We start from the raw sequence: 20,103 nt of genomic DNA on the forward strand, positions 1-20,103 counted from the left end.
TGATATTGTCCAAGGAAATTTAGAACAGAAATCAACAGCATGAATTATAATTTCTTTAATTGCTTCCCAACCTTATACAAAGTTGACTCAGGTTATGATTTAATATCTTAGATTCAGTTCTTCACTTCACAACAATATAATTATAGTTACTGTTCATTGATTTTGAAATCAATATCCTTCTCCGGAAACGTGGCTCATTGAATACAATCCCAAAAAGATGACGATAAAAGTTCTTTAGTTACTTGGAGGTGATCATGAAACAAATATAATGAGTACTTCCTTTTATGACGACGATAGATCCATTCACATTAGACGATCACAGTCTGCAGAAAATTCTCGACCTTCGATGATGACCAATGTTTACAGGAACCATGACGACGATGAACTTGATGACGACGATGACGTAAATAACGCTTCTAAAAACGCAGCTCTGTCGGTGATGTCTTGCTTGTTCGTCTTCCGTGTACGAACCCTCCAAGACGGCGAAACGGGTTCCCCTCTGGGTTAACAGCTTCCTTCTCTGCAGCGTTAGTAACGTCTGGTTAATTGCGAGAATCTGGAGCTCTCCGACTTGCCTGGTCTGTTGATCTCGACGGCCTCTTCTTCTACTTCCGGCGTTTCTGTATCTACGTAGTTGCTTAGCGATGCATAAACAACTCGGTTGCATAAACAATTCGTCGCTAAGAACTACAAGTTGAAATAATTTAAGGTATTAGAAACACACCTGAAAGTACGCTGGAGTAGCCTCCCTTCCCGGATTTAGAACGCGTTTCGTGTCGTAACAGATTATCCACTTATTAGCCATATCCGTATGCAAAATAATGAAATAAACATTAGGAAATGTCAGAAGTTTACAACTATCGACATTCTCTATCAGTGCAATAAAAAACAATCGTTAGAACTTGCATTTACGACATGTCGTGCGTGAGAACGTGTCACTGTAAACAAGCACTTCTTGCCTGGCTGAAGAACCATACGAGTCAATCTAAACAGACAAGTAATGGAAAGCAGTCTGCGGATAAAACATAACAAACTGCTGATGAAAAAGTGTGTCCGTCCCTGCTCTGGATAAAGACATTGGACTGATGACAACGTGGCAGCGTTCACGCGAACAGATTTTTTCAGATTATCGCTTCTACATTTTATTGCACGTACTTGGGGCAGATCAGAATTTCACACTGGAAGATGACAAATTGGTCTTGTGAGTTGAGAACCACATGTTCTTTGCCGACAGAAATCACGATGGGACAAGATGTAGATTGTGTTGAAGAGATGTTTGCAGATTATCGCATCTACATTTTATTGCTCAGATCAATGCACGAAGTTGGGGTAGATCTGAATTTCGCAATGCCGGAAGACGACAAATCGGTCTTTTGAGTTGAGAACCACATGTTCTTTGGCGGCAGAAATCACTATGGGGCAAGATGAGGATTGTGTTGAGGAGGTTAATACTGACTGACTTTAGATGAAGAGTTCCTAGACCTGGTTTTTGTAGAGAGGCATCATGATGATATCCTGTGTTTTTTTAACGTTCTTGGTGACAACGCGCCAGAATCGCACGAAGATCGAACTCTCGAAGAAAACAAGTTTATCGCTGAACATCGGAAATGTGAAAGTATTACTCTTCCTGTCTGATCAGTCTCCACGTTAAATCTACAGGCTACATTATTTATCAGGTAACTTACCAAACCGGAGTGTGTGTGTGTCAGTGTCAGTGTGTGTGTGTGTGCCCGGTGTGTGTGTGTGTGTGCCGGATTACCACCATTAACGCACCCTTTTGGACTTTTCTACGTAACCTTACAATGCCTGCTGTGACATTCACGAGGATTATTGTGATTCTTGGACAATCGTGTGCCTGTGCTGGACTTGCAGGAAGACAAACGGCGTCGGAACGTATACGTGCTGCCAAGTGTGCATGCCCAGAGCGCAGTGTGAACCGAGAGTGAATGTGTCATTGTGTGGAAGTTTTGCTTGATTGATTTATTCATGATTTAATTTGCCTTTTGGTTCAATAGAAAAATCTGTGTACGTTATACTTTGTATTTTGTGGTGTGATTCGCCCGAGTGCGAGACCCCCATCCCCGAACGCCTCTGTGGGTAGAATTGTATAATTGTGTGAGTAACGTGAGTGTGTAGATGAGAATGTGTAGATGAGAATGTGAAAGTTGCTTTGGACCCAGACACACACAGCAGACTTCAACGCAACAGCTAAGTTTCAGCCTGACAAAGAAATTCGAGTGACACAGCTAAGGGCTGTACTTGTTATTTCTCCAATAAAACAAATGTTTCAAGATCTTTAATTAGGACAATAAAAAATAAATTGTCTGTTTCTAATAACATGGGTAAACAAAATAGGGTAGGTAGGTAGGGATTTTTAATTTTTTTTGCCAGGATAGAATTCTTCAAAATAACTAAATGACACAAAGAGACAAGACTCGCTATAGATATATTTATATAAAAAAAGTTAAAAATGTGACAAAGAATATAAAATGATTGTTTTACCTGGTCTGGAATCTTCAGTAGTAATTGCATACAAAAAGTCTGATATATATATATATATATATATCAATTATCATGTTAACTTTTTCTTAAAATGGGTGCGCTAAATCCTAGTCTGTTTGTTTTTAATGGACTAAGCAATCCTTGGACTGACAGAAAATATGTATTTTAAAAATGTCCAGTTGCAAATTACTTATTTTTCTAATTGGAAGAGAATATATACACTCTTTTGTGTTCAAATGGGTAGGGGGCAGGGGTGGTAAAAGGATCACAGTTCAAGATTGTGCGCGACAAGAGGTGTGTTTCTTTTAACTGTGATAAAGAGCGACAACTCAACTTGGTATCTAACACTATTTCTGAACACTGTAACCACTGTAACCACTTTAGCACTTTTAATTTATTTTTTTTGTCTTCCAAACTTCTTCTTCTTCTCCTCCTCTTCTTCTTCGTTCATGGGCTTAGACTCCCACGTTCACTCATGTTTTTAGCACGAGTGGATTTTTACGTGTATGACCGTTTTTACCCCGCCATTTAGGCAGCCATACGCCGCTTTCGGAGGAATTCCAAACTTCTAATTCAGCTTCAAAAAAAGAGAAAAAAAAGGTGTTTTTTTAATTCAACAGTTAAATCACTATGTTGGATATTCTATTTTGCTTCCCTATTTATCTTAAGTTTTTGATCATCTGATTACCTTGCTTTCCTATTTGTAAGATAATATGCACTCTTTTCTGAAAAATAGGTAGGGGCCGTGGGGGTAGTAAAAGCATCAAAGTTCAAGATTTTGCGCGACAAGAGGTGTGTTTCTTTTAACTGTGATGAAGAGGAATAACTGAACTTGGTATCTAACACTATTTCTGAACACTGTAACCACATTAGCACTTTTAATTTTTTTCTGTCTTCCAAGCTTTAAATTCAGCTAATAAAATGAGTAAAAAAGTGGTTTTTTTCTGAATTCAACAGTGAAATTACTATGTTGGATGTTCTATTTTGCTTCCCTATTTCTGTTCTGAAGTTTTTGATCATCTGACTACCTTGCTTTTCTATTTGGAAGACAATATGCACTCTTTTCTGAAAAATGGGTAGGGGGTGGGGGAAGTAAAAGCATCACAGTTCAAGATTTTGCGCGACAAGAGGTGTGTTTCTTTTAACTGTGATGAAGAGGGATAGCTAAACTTGGTATCTAACACTATTTCTGAACACTGTAACCACTTTAGCACTTTTAATTTATTTTTTTCTGTCATCCAAGTTTTGAATTCAGCTTACAAAATGAGTAAACAAGTGGTTTTTTTCTGAATTCAACAGCTAAATCACTCTGTTGGGTGTTCTTTTTTGCTTCCCTATTTCTGTTCTGAAGTTTTTGATGATCTGATTACCTTGTCTTTCTATTTGGAAGATAACATGCACTCTTTTCTGAAGAATGGGTAGGGGGTAGGGGTAGTAAAAGCATCACAGTTCAAGATTTTGCGCGACAAGAGGTGCGTTTCTTTTAACTGTGATGAAGAGGGATAACTCAACTTGGTATCTAACACTATTTCTGAACACTGTAACCACTTTAGCACTTTTAATTTATTTTTTTCTGTCATCCAAGCTTTAAATTCAGCTTATAAAATGAGTAAACAAGTGGGTTTTTTCTGAATTCAACAGCTAAATCACTCTGTTGGGTGTTCTTTTTTGCTTCCCTATTTCTGTTCTGAAGTTTTTGATCATCTGATTACCTTGCCTTTCTATTTGGAAGATAATATGCACTCTTTTCTGAAGAATGGGTAGGGGGTAGGGGTAGTAAAAGCATCACAGTTCAAGATTTTGCGCGACAAGAGGTGCGTTTCTTTTAACTGTGATGAAGAGGGATAACTCAACTTGGTATCTAACACTATTTCTGAACACTGTAACCAGTTTTGCACTTTTAATTTATTTATTTCTGTCTTCCAAGCTTTAAATTCAGCTAATAAAATGAGTAAAAAAGTGTTTTTTTCTGAATTCACCAGTTAAATCACTATGTTGCATGTTCTATTTTGCTTCCTTATTTTTGTTCTGAAGTTTTGATCATCTGACTACCTTGCTTGTCTATTTGGAAGATAATATGTGGCCATTTCTGCGAAAAGGGACCTTGTTGAGCTAAGCCTCTGATTGGAGAAACGCGGGGTCAAAGTTAGAGCAAAATGTAAACAAACTTTGCTGTGCTGACTGATGCCCACTTCAAGTTGAATTTCTAAAATGTTCAATGAATTATCAGCGATGGTACAATGAACAGCAATTTAAAGTAATGGAAAATAGTCTTGGGATCAACATTACAAACTTCTACAAATGTTTATGTTCATTCCTCCTCAGGAAAAACACACGATGACAAGTTGACTGCGATGATGCCGAAAATGCCGACAGAGTGTTTTGTTGTGCTTCGAGAAAAAATTTTTCGTCGCTAGTTTTGGTCAAGTTAAAACAACTTACCTATTTTTTTTTAATGTTTGACAGTAAGCTTAATATAAACTTTCATCTGGAAGCACATTCAGCAAAGTGATGTAGCCAAATCATCACACAGCTACATTTCACTAGACGGATCTATACGCATAGTTCAGGTAGATCTGACTTTCACGCGACCGTAGCACTGTACGAAAAAGCAGACGACAAATGCAGTTGCCCGATGAAGAACAGTTACTCCCCGTTTACATCTTTAGTTGCTTCCCTTGCTAAAGTTACTGATATTTAGATCAGTGGTTACTGACTGGGGCATTCTGTTCTTTGCAGCTGTGAATTCTGATAGTGGAAGGGCAAGTCAGTCTTCTCAGTTGAACACGGAATGTTCTGCTGACAGAAGTCACTTTGGGATAAGACAACGATTTTGTTGACGAGGTCAATGCTGTTAATTCAGAATAATTTTGTTGCACTTCGCCCGGACATTATTTTGTGACTCCGAAGTCGAAGCAGATCTACTTTGATCACGATGGTGTTGTAAAGGTTCATGATGACAACGCACACTACTAATCGGTTAAAGAGTTCTCCAAGAGCATAGGCCTATTGCGAAGCAAGGTCTTCCTCTTCCTGATCGTTTGAATGCCCGGACATCGTAAATGAGAACCTGTTGCTCTTACCGTTTGCTGTCTCCACTTAGATCTATGACAGGCTACAATTTCAGGTAAGTTACCATATAGACTGCAGTGTGTGTTTTGTGTGTGTGTGTGCGCGCGCGCGCAGCTTGTGTGTGTGTGTGTGTGTGTTGTGTGAGGGTTTCTGTATGTGTGTGTGTGTGTGTGTGTGTGTGTGAGAGAGACAGAGAGAGAGAGAGAGAGAGAGAGAGAGAAAGAAAGAGGGGTAGATAGAGGAAGAGAGATGATAATGACAATGATGATGATGATGATGATGATGATGATGATGATGATGATGATGATGGTGGTGGTATGTGTGTACGTGTAGTATGTTTTTAAACTCCTCTTTTTTTTATTTAACCAATGTTACTCTCTTTCTCTCAGTTTGCTGGCGTGGAACAGCAAACAAGTCCAGCAATTCACCGGACAGTGCAACAACAAAAGACAGAAGTTCCTGGCCACAAAGCAGGTGTTCGACAGAATGGGGCAACAGCAATGTCCAGCCGGTTCCAGTTCCAAGGAAATCAGCATGGTTTACCCTTGGGACTTTGCTCAGTAGGTAAAGACATATTAATACTTTACAATTTGTCAGTACTTTAAAAAAAAAAGGGGGGGAGCAATACAGTTATATTTGTGTTTATGTGCTGTTTTCTCCAACAAAGAAGCACACACACAGACACACACACACACACACACACACACACACACACACACACACACACACACACACACACACACACACTACATTTTCGATAATGTCACCATACCATACCAGCTTAGAAATGGCAAGTGGACAGGTACCCAAAACCAGACTTGAGCTGTGCAAATAGTGGTTAGTAAATAATATGTTGATCAACTCTGTGGTTGCCTTTGTTTCAGAGAAGCAAATCGTCTACCTTGCGAATGAGGCAGGGGTACAGAGGAGGGTAGCAACTTCAGTCTTCGGCATGGTGCATCAATACTTAGGCATGCAGTTTTGTGTGTGAATGAACAGCACAAATCCATTTTGAAAATGTCTTGATCGTCGGCCACATCAAGTTCGACCCTGATTGGCATTTCAGTTTGTTGAAAGTAAAGGGAGACGTTCGATAGCAGAGTGCACGGATGACATTTTCAATTCAGTGAAGTGATGGACAGACTGACAGACCCACGTGTGCAAGGACACACAGCACCATATGTTACTTTCTACAACTGGAAGCTGTATTTACCAAGGAAACTGAACAATTAATCCTTGTTATGAAATTTAGAAGTACCACAACTTCAAGTCGACAAGTGTGTGTGTATTGTTTTCAGCAGACAGCCTCAAATAGTTTGTGTTTGTATGTGCGTGGGTGAAGAAAGAATAGAACATGGCGGGGGGAGAGGTAGTATGAAAGAAGAAGAAATATTCGAGAAAAAAAATCATATGGCTGATTGTTTTTACATTTAGTCAAGTTTTGATAAAATGTTTTAACATAGAGGGGGAATCGAGACGAGGGTCATGGTGTATGTGTGTGTGTCACAGTCTGTGCGTGTGTGTGTGTAGAGCGATTCAGACTAAACTACTGGACCGATCTTTATGAAATTTTACATGAGAGTTCCTGGGTATAAAATCCCCAGATTTTTTATTTTTTATTTCGATAAATGTCTTTTATGACGTCATATCCGGCTTTTTGTAAAAGTTGAGGCGGCACTGTCACACCTTCATTTTTCAATCAAATTAATTGAAATTTTGGCCAAGCAATCTTCGACAAAGGCCGGACTTCGGTATTGCATTTCAGCATGGAGGCTTAAAAATTAATTATGACTTTGGTCATTAAAAATCTGAAAATTGTAATTAAAATTATTTTATTATAAAACGATCCAAAATTACTTTTATTTCATTTCTTCATCATGTTCTGATTCCAAAAACATATAAATATGTTATATTCGGATTAAAAACAAGCTCTGAAAATTAAAAATATAAAAATTATGATTAAAATTAAGTTTACGAAATCGTTTTAAAAACAATTTCATCTTATTCCTTGTCGGTTCCTGATTCCAAAAACATATAGATATGATATGTTTGGATTAAAAACACGCTCAGAAAGTTAAAACGAAGAGAGGTACAGTAAAGTGTGCTATGCAGCACAGCGCAACCGCTACCGCGCTGAACAGGCTCGTCACTTTCACTGCCTTTTGCACTAGCGGCGGACTACGGTGATTGTGAAAAAAATGCAGTGCGTTCAGTTTCATTCTGTGAGTTCCACAGCTTGACTAAATGTAGTAATTTCGCCTTACGCGACTTGTTTCTTCTGCATGGGAGGAGAGAATGATAGAAAAAGACGAAAAAGTAAAAATTAGGGTAACGTTACAAAAAGGGCAATAACTCTGGAATGAAACATTATTTTGACCTAAAACCATACAAGTAATAACGGCAGATGATTGAACTTACTATTTCCCGGCAAAAGTTTGTTTTTAAAAGTTTGGCCATTTTAAGTCATTTTGGGGGTATCTCCAAAAAAGGGTCATAACTCCGTGAAAAATAAATTTGAAGGTCTGAAATTCTCACATCACGTTCTAAATATAACAGTCTTTCAAATAAAATCCAAAACTCAAAATCGATAAATTTGTCAACAAGGTCCCTTTTCGCAGAAAAGGCCACATATGCACTCTTTTCTGAAAATTGAGTAGGGGGTGGGGGTAGTAAAAGCATCACAGTTCAAAATTTTGCGCGACAAGAGGTGTATTTCTCTTAAAATTTGTGAAGAGGGATAACTCAACTTGTTATTTAACACTATTTCTGAACACTGTAACCACTTTAACACTTTTAATTTATGTTTGACTGTGTTCCATGCTTCAAATTGGGCTTCAAAAATGGATACATAAGGGGTTTTTTTCAAATTCACCTGTAAAATCACTATGTTTGATGTTCTATTTTGCTTCCCTATTTCTCTTCTTCAGTTTCTGATCATCCGATTGTTTTTTTGTTAACATATTCACAATACAATATCACAATTTCTTCAGTAGGGTTTGCGTGAAAAAATCTCATACCTATGCTCAAACTTCAGTCCATATCTCAAAAGTTTGCGCGACAAGCTCTATTCATTTTGTTTTTTCCTGATAAACAAAACACTGAACTAACATAAAAACAAACCTTTAAAACTGCCTAACCACTTTGAAATATGGCCTCAGGTGTGTTCTCCAGCCTTAATCAGACAGACATTTCTTTTCCTTCGAAGTCTACAATAAAAGGAAGAATTGTGGCTGAAAGAAATGACGTACCTCTTTCTGACGTAGATAGTCCCGGTAATCTCGGACCCGCGTGACGTGATTATCTAGTAGTCTCGGCACTCGCGTGTTCTAATGAGCTAAAAGAATCAATCCTTTACAACCCCCCCCCCCCCCCCCCCCTAGGTCCGCCCCTGACATGCTGGGTAGCATCGGGTAAATTCTTTCTCGTCCCAACCAATATGGGACTCCCCCTAACCCGCGGGGGGTAGTGAAGTGCAGTTGATTTGGACATAAGAATATATAATTGCAATGAAGTGATATGAAGAAGATGCATGGCCAAACTTTAAAAAAACACTGATTTCATAACTCCTAAACATTTGTTTGATTTCTGAGTATGTATGTGTGGTTTCAATCTTCTGTTGTCAAAATGTTGTTCAAAGGCAATGTAAAATTGATATTGTAAAGTGAATAACTTTTGAATGACTTGATTAAGAATATTCCTCTGCCCCATTGTATTCTCTATTTTTCTCTTTATATTTTATTGATAGAATTGACGCTGGAATTTATGCAATGGCATGGATAGGAATCCATAACTCAGGTTATAACTTGCCATTGTGTCGTTTGATGTTGTGATGATGTTGATGGTTTTCATACTGATCTACGGTTTCCTCTCTGCCCGCATGGCAGTCGGGAAATCGTAGGGTCGGAAAGTCTTGACACACTTTTCCGATGTAGGTAATGGTCGCACCAGTATTACGCTACTACTACTGCTGCTACTACTGCCATGGGGTCCATCACAAGAGGACAACTGTTGATCCCGACCCGTGGACATCTAAGGAGGAGTTACAGGCCGATGGATCCGGGTTTCTCCTGCCTTCGCCTTATACAACTTTCCGCAGGATCGTCAGGCGGAGACCTCCACACTGGACGTCAGTGAGCAACGTCTGTGGGGGCTGTTCTTCGTCAGCGAGGCGCTGCGTAACGTCGTCTGCTTCCATTCGTCGCAGACAATAACGGGACTTTTCTCCGTCACACAGGCTAAGTTATTACTTATATATCTTGGGTGTTGCGTGGAAGGGGGGTCGCCGTTCGGCAGTGTAATGACACACTGAAACAGTTCTATTGATGTGCGCGATTTGGTTTTTTTCTTCATATATTAACTGGTATTTCATGTGGCCAACGTACTGTATGTTCATCGAACAATTCTACATACTAAGTTTGTGTGGCTCTTCGTTCTTCAGAACCCACCAGGCCACTGGAGTGTGATTTGATTGATTGTTTTGTAAACTGTTTGTTGGTTACATGTTGAATTTAATCTTATAAATAGATGAACTGTTTTTTTGTTTCATTCTTTTTTCTCTCTCCCTTTTGCTCTCCTGTCTATCTGAACCCTAAACTGAGCGTTTTACGTTTGGAGATTTTATTACAATTTATGAGTGAGGTGCGAATCATGTAGAGTTTGTGGGTACTTGTGTGTGAGGCGCGGTGCGAGTGAATTGTTTTATTTTCTCTAAGCCCGCGGTTTGCGCCCGCGACACTATGTACTCACCAAACTGTACAGCAGTTTCCTACCACAACAAGGGAGGTAACAAATGAGGGCAATCAGTCTTCAAAGCACACAATTGGTGGGAGATGGGAACACACACAGAAATACAACACAGGCACACGACAAACACACAACTAGGACAAGCAAACACATAAACAACACACACAACACAGGGGCATAGTTGTGTTACAAGCATCATCATTGCAACAGAAACTAGGTCAATAGTACCACATCAAATACAGTTCTGGCAGCTAGGCTATGTATTTGACCTACATTTAATATACATCCAAAGTTTGCAAGGACTGACTCATTTCTATCAACCTGAACTGAGAACAACTCAAATCCTAGCCTGAGACAAGAAGAATAAGCTGGCACCCATGTATGTCCACAATGTAAGCTGTGTGAATGTTGCGTATCGTTTTGTTTTATTGATATTCCCATCCTCTTCTTCTTCCAGGGCGAGGGCATCTTCAATCTCTTCTCTGTGTGTGGGCCAGTGGGAGCCTGCTGTCATCAAGCACCAGTGCCTTGAAGTCCTGGAGCATAAACACAAAACCACCCATCACTAAAGACGCTTGATTCAGATTCAAACTTCAAATAATAAACATGAACCAAATGCAAGAAAAAGTGTGAAAATAAAAAGTAAAAGAATAGTATTTGTAATCTATTCATCTATGTAATGGGGTGCAGGTGTGAGTAAAAGGTGTGTGTGTGTGTGGTGGTGGGGGGGGGATTTACTTGTAGGCATAGGCTTTCCAGATTGTTGGCATTCTGACACACTGACCAGTGGCAGTGTAAAAATGTGTTCCAGTACTACTGATGAGAAAGTGCCAGTTACACATCTTTAGGTACTTAGAATGAATGCCCAGTTTACCCATGCATTGAACAGTAAAACCTAAGTTTGCCCCCCCCCCCCCGCCTTTTTTCTAAACATTTGTCTTTTAAGACATTACTTTCTCAGATTTCTGTTTATAACCTCCATTCTAACACATATTGCTTTTTACATTTAGTCAAGTTTTGATCTTTAATTGAGTTTGTAATATCTTAAAAGAAGGGCTCCACTGTATCTCTAATTTTTTTTCTCCACAAGTCGTATTGAAGCAGCAGTAGTCAAGTGCTAAACCGCATAAAGGCCTGTTTGGTATACTATTCGATTCTGATGTTTCAAGCAGAACTGCTGTGTGACATGTGGTTGGAAAATGTGTCTCAGGGATTGTCTTGATTTTTAAACAATTGAACAGGAAGGCAGACATGAATTTGAACTGCAAGGCCACTGTGTTCCGTGTGAGGTACTCTCTGCCAGGCTGCCACCAGCTAAAAATAACCGGCAGTACCACTCTCCTCCTGCCGATTTACCCTTTCCTTCCTCCAACCCCTTCCGCCCACACTGGCGCCTGAAATATATATAGGGCCAGACCTGCACTCTTCTTTGTCTGCAGCGCTAGCGTGCGTGGCCCCAGCTCTCTGTTATGCTGTGTTGATAACCTGGATGCCGCGAGCAGAGAGATAGCAGTCGAGCAGAGAGATAGCATTTCGGAACTGATGTTTTTAGTGTGTTTAGTTGTATTTATTGCAATGCATGCCACAATTCACAAGACAGAAGAAAGGATACATGAGAGAATTAGAAAAAGTGTGTTCCCCCCCCCCCCCCCCCAAGTATATAATTATGCGACTCTTTGCACTCTGAAAAAAAATGTGCATGCTGCATTTAATGAAACACCTTGAAACAACGCAGTAAACAAAACATCCTAAATGTGCCACAATAAAAGAACACAAAATAATGAAAGATAAAGACAAAGGTAATCCCCAAGTACATAATACATATATACAACACTTTACGAAATATACAAACAGTAGAGTATATACAGTCGTATATTTACATACATATTATGCCAAGGACTACTAGTAGAAGTCATTGATGGTGCGCATGTAAAATTTGTTTTGCGTTTATATAAGTATATAATTCAAAATAGTGTAGATAATGTCAGTAACATATAAGAAAGAAAACTGTTCATGTTACAGTGTTAGCTGCATGTGAATAAAACAAAAAAGCTTACCTCACGGCCCTCCTATACAAGTCTCACAAACTTGTATATATAATATACCACAGGAGAAAAAAAAACGTAGCTCGCGCGCGCTCACCCAAATCCGCGCGAAGTGCCACATGATATTATACCCCGACAACACATAGGCGGATAATACATGTATGTCAATAGTATGAAACAAAACATGCCACAATTTTCCAGACAGAAGAAAGGGTAAATGAGAGAATTAGAAAAAGTGTTTGCTCCTCAAGTATATAATTATGCCACTCTTTACACTCTGAAAAACATGTGCATGTTGCATTTAAAGAAACAGGAACGGCACAGTATGTAAGACGGCAGAAGACAACACAGTAAACAAACCATCCTAAATGTGCCACAAAAAAAGAACACTAATTAATGTCGTATTTAAAAACATATTATAGGCATGCGTATGGTGCGCATGTGAAATTTGTTTTGCGTTTATATAATTCAAAATAGTGCAATTAATGCCTGTAATATAAAAGAAAGAAAAAACGGTCTTTCAATACATGTTCATGCAAATTGTTAGCTGCATGTGAAAAAAACAAAAAGCCTACCTGACCCTGCAACTGTTGGTCAGTAATCCAATAGCAGCACACAAGTCGATTTGAAAGTTTTTCAACACAGTTTTTCACTCGTATTGTTCTCACAAACTTGTATATATATACCACAGGAAAGAAAACTCGTCGATCCGACGACAATTTAACGTTTGTTTCATTATCGCAAACAAAACAGAACAGACAAAACGAAACAAAACAACACAACAACAGTTGGGGTTGTTATTTCTCTGAGATGCTGAAGAAAAAAAAGATGACGTGCATTGTAATGGAATAGAGTGGGTGTAATTTCAAACTAAACGGTTCAAATGTGAGTGTAAACACACTCTTTACGCGGGATCACATTCCCTCACACGCATATGAACACACACACACACACACACACACACACACACACACACACACACACAGCACACACACACACACACACACACACACACACACTATGTACATTTTTAGAAAGAAAAACAAAACAAAAACACAATGTACATTGTTAGAAGAAGAAAAAAAACAATATGTACAATTTTAGAAGAAAAACAAACAACAAAAAACAATGTTTTAGAGCTGTTATTGTGTCAATATGCTAAAGGCCTCAATGACTTTTTATCATTCTTGTTTAGGATTTTGTTTTTGGCGGGGTGTCAAGCAGCATCGGTGAGGTCTTAATTTGTTGCTCTTTCATTAACTGGCAAAGTTGCTGTCCCTTGTTTTTCATGCCCCAAACTCTCCTTTTCAAATTGTTGACGTCAGAATGTATTTTTTCGCCGCCCTGTTCACCCATCAAACCAAGCCCCATCCCCCACCTGTCCATAAACTCTACACAATGTGCTTCAAGTATGTGCTGCTTTGGGATGACATTAACGTTGTCAAGGCACACGTTACCTCTGTAGAACTCCATGTATTCAGAAATAGCTACTTGGATGCCAGGAAGGTCATCTTTCCCAACTGGTTTTGTGTGTGACACAAGCCTGTGCACACTGGAGTAAAGACTGTTCAAACGGGTGTGTTTGTCTTTGATTTGACCTGCAAGGGTGTGCACGCCATAATCATCTGTCAGGATAAATGCCCTTCTTTCTACGCTGTCTGCTACGGCAGTAATCACTTCATCTTTAATGTATTTGTTGCAGTGATTCCCATTGAAGCTACCACCAAAAAAGGCCTGAGGTGTTATGCTATGCTTATTCAAAATCTCAGTAACCCCTGCAACTGTTGGTCCTTCAGATCTGTCGAAGACTGGAAACGTTTTCAGATTAAGTTTCCCTTTTTCTCGGAGATTATACATTTTTCTGACACACCTTCTGAATGCTTTGGTAGTGTTGTCAATCACCACCAAACGCTCTTCACTCAGTTTTATTTTAGAAAGGGCATCTGCTATTTGCTTGTCAAGCTGGTGACACTCATTTGCAAGAAGATCGTGGTGTTTGTTCACAACACCAAGGAGCAAATGAAGGTAAGGCGGCGCTACATGACTCACTTTGACGTCCCATATTGGAGCACGAATGACGTTGTAGTGGTCTTTGGCATGTTTTTTGTCACTGCCAGATTCTTGGTACCCTATGAGGTCTTCTTTCATGTTTCTTAACGTTCTTTTGGGGGCTTTTTCTCTTGGACTCCATTGCATTTGCGTTTTGGAAGTCTTGCACCAAAGACATGGATAACTACTCTGGGCTCCTGACAGTCCATACATTTTTGACTGGAAATCATAATCCCCAAACATAAACACTCGCAGCCTTTTTCCTTTCCACATCATGCCGTTGACAGCACTAACTCCCTCTTTAATAGTGCTGCCTAAAATCTTTTCAAGGTTTTCAGCACAATCTTTGGCTTCAGTCATCACAACCAACTTTGAGTTCGCATTTGGATTGTGGAGATTTGCTACTTCAAGAACAACTTTAAAACTCCCCCCTCCATGGTCACCCCCGATTTTAACCCAAATTTCATTTTCTGGCAAGGTGTTGTTATGCCATGTTAGCATGTTCTTCTTGTCGTACTGGTCTAAGAGATCCGTTACAAACTTGGGCCAGCTGACAATAGAAGACACGGGAATGCCCCTAACTTCCTCTTTCTTTGTCGCTTTGTTGATGCATGAGAGACGTAATGTGTAAACTTCTATTTTCCCACAAAGCACTCCCTCCTGAAATTCCCTCTCCTTTTTCTCACACTCCATTTTTATTCCCATTGCCTTGTTTAATTTTCGCAACTGCCTTTGTTTTGCCCAGCTAAGTGACAGTTTTGCTCTAATTTGAGCTGCTGATTTTGAAGAGACGCGTGCCTGTCCCAACCCAGCTGTTTTCAGAATGTCATCCCTTTTGCGCTTTGTAGTGTGCTTGAGTTCAGTGCTTTGTTGTTTTATTATGTCAGCTTCCGTGGAACCGGAAATTTCTTTTCTCAAGTTGGCAATTTCCTTTGCTCTTCTCTTCCTCATTGGAGTAGAAACTAGCGCTGATGACTTTTTCGCTCTCACAATTTTCTTTAGGACAAGTGGCTGTGCTTTTGTCTTACATACCAACGTCTTCTTGTCATCTGACTGTGCCAGTTTCACCCTAACTAAGCCAGTTAAATACTCTTCCTCTTTTTTTGTCAAAGGTGCTTGCAACTGTTCTATTGGGCGGAGTTGGGTTTGTGGTTTGTTTTTTGACAAAACAGTGTTAGTATCTGTTGCTTTCTGTGACTGAGATACAGACTTTGCTACAGGTGTGTTATCGTTTGATTCTGCTGGGGCTTGGGTTTGAAATGATGTTGAAGCAGCTGACACGACGACTGTGTCATTGTTAGTACTTACATCACTCTGACTCTGAGTCGTACCCTTGCGAGATGTCAGCAGGTCGAACAGACGTTTTTTGACCACACGGCTTGCGGTTTTTGTTTCAGGTGTTGAAGAACACTGTGGCTGAAAGGTTTCAACAATAGAAGTGCTTGTACAGGCATCAGTACTGTCAACACATGTGCTTTTTCTTTGCGGACTAGCAGCTTTTTCACTGGCTTTTTTTTTTTTTTTAAGACAACCGGCCATTTGTTCGGCAAACGTTTTACACACACTACAGTCAGCTACTTCCACTTTGGAGTTGTATTGTGTCCACATCACTTTTGTTTGTTCAATGGTACTATGCATTGCTTTTGAGAATCCTTGAGGTGGAATGTTAGGGTTTTTTTTGTTGGCTGAGACGAACAGCGCATGTTGCACACAATGTACTTGAGAAAGTGGTGCCATTAGCTTCTTCAGAAACTTGAATACCGTGAAACTGAAACAACCCTGATGCATAGTTTTTGCAATGCCTAATGGTATGATGTTTGTCCTTCGCTGCCTTTGATCTTCTGCCACAAATTCTGCACATAGCATTTAGCCTAAATATGTGGAGATCTTCTGTATGTTGCACTGCCGCCATTCTTAACTGAGACACCTTAAATCAATAAATAGAGTGACTACAAATTGAAAGAAATTGATAACAATAAACAATCAAAACCATATACACTGATACAGACAGGCAAGAACATAAGCACAATTACAGTCACAACATTAAGTCAGGAATAAACACGTCACAAAAAAAAGGGGGGGGGACGCAAAACAAGCAATACAAAAAACAGAACAGATGAAATGCACTAGAGTCGAGTGCCTGTTCCAAACGGTGCATGCACTGATTAGGCGCGTGGATTAACGAATCAAAACTGCTCTAAACTCAAACACAAAAACAGCCTCAAAAACTTATTCTCACTCTATGACACAGTTTAGACTAAGTACTTACTGACGGCAACATCAGAAACACAGTCGGTCGTTGGTATAAACATTGAGCGTGGTTACAAAATGGTATACAATGCGCACGTTTTGATACAACAAAGAACGACCTGCCGGTAGATTCGATAGCAGTATTACTTCAACATCAAACAAACCGAATCCTATCAGGAACTCTAGTTTGCACATACACAAAGCCTGAATATCCGAGTAACAATATACACAAGATGACGGTAATCCAACGTTCAAGTCACGCAAACCAGTCCATTTCATACCAAGAAACACGTATTTTTTTCACACTCGCCCAGCACGCTGTACACTTCCAGAGTACAATGAACAAGGGCTTTGTGAAGCTGGCATTTTCCCGCTTTACTAAAGAGGTCACCGCCGCCAGCGCAGGGTAGGCTATTTATGGCCTGCTTGCTCCAAGCTGCCTGGCCTCTGAGATGGCATAACCACTGCAGCAGTGAAATAGTGTGAGGCATACACAATTCTAAAACCTAAACATCATAATTATGACTTCCTACATTTTTAGCCTGATCATGGAATCTGCTCGCCAATGTGTCATATATTATAAAGATCAGTATGGAGGCAGAAATAATCAATCTGAAAAATCTCCTTCATTTACAAAGAGCAAATGGGTGTAGTTTAAACAGTAAACAAGAATTCATATTTTAGAATACAGTGGAACCCTCTTTTACGACCCCCCAAAATCTGAGAAAATAAGGTCTTAAAAAGCAAGAAGTCTTACAATGAAGGTACATTTGCAGAGGTTATGACCTAAACATCTGAAACGCAAGGTCTTAAAATAGGGGAGATCTTGAATTGTAAAGGTTTTTAGAAGAGGGGTTTCATGGTACAGCACCCCAATTGTGGGGACTGTTCATTTGTATTTATTTTTATTTTATTTATTTGTAAGTATTTCTACGCACATACCCTCTCCTATTTGGGGAGGCTCATGGCGTTTACAATATGCCGTGTGAGATGGAATTTTTTACATTTTTTACACAATATATCACGCATTCACATCGGCCAGTAAATCTCAAGCGTGTTAGGCGAGATATACTTTTCACGGCCTATTATTCCAAGTCACACGGGTATTTGGTGGACATTTTTATATATGTCTATACAATTTTGCCAGGAAAGACCCTTTTGTCAATCGTGGGATCTTTAACGTGCACACCCCAATGTAGTGTACACGGGACCTCGGTTTTTCGTCTCATCCGAAAGACTAGCACTTGAACCCACCACCTAGGTTAGGAAAGGGGGGAGAAAATTGCGGCCTGACCCAGGCCTGAACACGCAACCTCTCGATTCCGAGCGCAAGTGTGTTACCACTCGGCCACCCAGTCCAGTAAGTATTTCTCTTTATGAGACACTTAAAGGTTGTGTGTAGTGACATTTAAGTGCACAAAATATATTGACAAAATCTGGATGCTGAAGCTGAATTTTAATTATTTGTCATTATCTTCTGAAAATAGGAAATAAATATATGTTACACATTCACTAGAAATAGAATAGCAAAAAACAATAGGCACCAGTAATATAATTTGCGACTGAGACCTGCAAACCTCACTTTTTGTCATTATTTAATATACCCTGCAACAAAGTCATCCACCTAACAAATCTTGCAGAATAAAAAGGTACTTACTGGAATTATTGAGTTTAGAGGAGGGTTGGACTTGGAGGGCGGTGTTGTTTTTTGGATCAGCCTTCTTCCCCAGCAAACCAATTTCAGTTTGAGAGGACTTAGACCAGTCCTTTCCTCTTCATCTGCCCACACATAGAGACTGCTAATTCCTCTCCCTATCCTGCATCCGCACCTTTTCTCTTGCAGGGGCAGCTCTGTTGTTGTTTTGAACATGAAACTTCCATAGCCTGGAAATAAATCATCATCAACTTCAAGAAAAGCTCACTTGAGTTTGACATATATACTCCCCTGCATGCGCACACACACACACACACGCGCACACGCACACACACAGTGATCATGCATACACAAGTCTGAGAACACACAAACACACAGGCACACACACACACACACACACACACACACACACACACACACACACACACACACACACACACACACACACACACACATAACAAATGCACAAGACAATGATTTCCTCGACACTGTTCAGTGGGATAAGCATGTCTTCTCTTTTGGGTTACTATTCTGAGAATAAACACGATTTTCAGAGCTCTCTCATGTTCGGTGAAATACTGCTTCGAACTCCGTCTTGCACGCAAAGCGCACGTTTACTGTTCCAAGTGATCGATCAGTGACATGAATGGAAGTTTTAACAATGCATATACGTAAGGGAGTAAAAGTGCAACTTCAGAGACATATATTTGAAAGGATCACCAACAGGCAACAAACATGTCCAAGATAATCGGACTAAGTACTACCACAGTACCAGTACTGAATGATCTCTATCGTATCAAGGCGAATGATTCGGAGTGCACCAGAGCTATTTGACTCGCATGATCGATTCAGGCTTTGCAGTCCTGCTCAGAGCAACTTGTAAACAGATACTGACTGTCTCATTGAAAGCATTATTTTCTGTCAGATAACGTTTACTATGTAACACTCACCTTGTCAGACTAAAATAATCGCCGAGAGACGCCATTTTGATTGTTGTCACAAATTGGACAAAGGGAAATCACCCAACCATTACATGAGTGCTCTTTCCTTGGATTCTTTTACGACAGTCAATTAGCTATCAAAACTGTTGAATTTGCAAAGTAAAGTTATTCCTCGTGGATGGTAGCATTATTTGTAACATAGAATCTTATGGTGAAGCTTTGAAAGCGATCTGAAGGCCTTTTCCCGGCGGACACTATCCCTTTAAAAATAAAAAATGTTGAGAGAAAAAAAAAGTTCTTTTTTTTTTGGTAAAATAACTTAAAAATATGTTTTTTGGGGAAAAAAAAGAAAAACAAATCCGGACCTTCCGACCCTATTTTTTTGGCCTATGTTACCATTAACAGACAATTTATTTTTTTGGACCTAATAATGCATTCCTATAACTAACTTATAACAAAAACCCAGCTTGTTTCTGTCATAAAGTGTGTCTAAAATATGAGTTTATCGATATATCCACTGTCCGACCCATCCAATGTAAAATAACCAATTTTTTTTCGATAATTAGATAATTGGTCAGTGGTAACTGCAGGGGGCGGGCAAGCTTACGATGGGTAAGGGAGCGAACTGGTAAGAGTTGTGCAAGACGTGAATGCGATCATTGCCAAGACCCATGCTGCCGTGTAAAGGCACAAGGAAGCAAGTCCATGAAACATAGTTTCGAGAAAATCGACATTTTCTGTTTGCATCACTGTTTTGGAATGAAAAGCTTTAAATGATTTTTTTGTTTGCTGATAACATGTAGGGCATTATTGTGCGTTTCTGCTATGAATATTAAAACCCTCTTTT

General features: G+C 39.6%; 2 long non-coding RNA genes across 2 annotated transcripts; one reads left to right on the forward strand and one right to left on the reverse strand.

Moving 5' to 3' along the window:
* Window positions 1-4,892: 4,892 nt before the first annotated feature.
* Window positions 4,893-7,026, forward strand: LOC138954815 (uncharacterized). Its single transcript, XR_011451969.1, has 3 exons — window positions 4,893-5,629; window positions 5,964-6,138; window positions 6,459-7,026. It is a non-coding gene; the product is annotated as an uncharacterized lncRNA (long non-coding RNA).
* Window positions 7,027-10,577: 3,551 nt separating this feature from the next.
* Window positions 10,578-19,329, reverse strand: LOC138954818 (uncharacterized). The gene is made up of 3 exons (XR_011451971.1): window positions 19,266-19,329; window positions 18,319-18,545; window positions 10,578-10,853 (listed from the first exon to the last, which is right to left on the reverse strand). It is a non-coding gene; the product is annotated as an uncharacterized lncRNA (long non-coding RNA).
* Between the last annotated feature and the right edge of the window lie 774 nt (window positions 19,330-20,103).

Source organism: Littorina saxatilis, unplaced genomic scaffold (genome assembly GCF_037325665.1).
Source record: "Littorina saxatilis isolate snail1 unplaced genomic scaffold, US_GU_Lsax_2.0 scaffold_334, whole genome shotgun sequence".
Lineage (NCBI taxonomy): Eukaryota > Metazoa > Mollusca > Gastropoda > Littorinimorpha > Littorinidae > Littorina > Littorina saxatilis.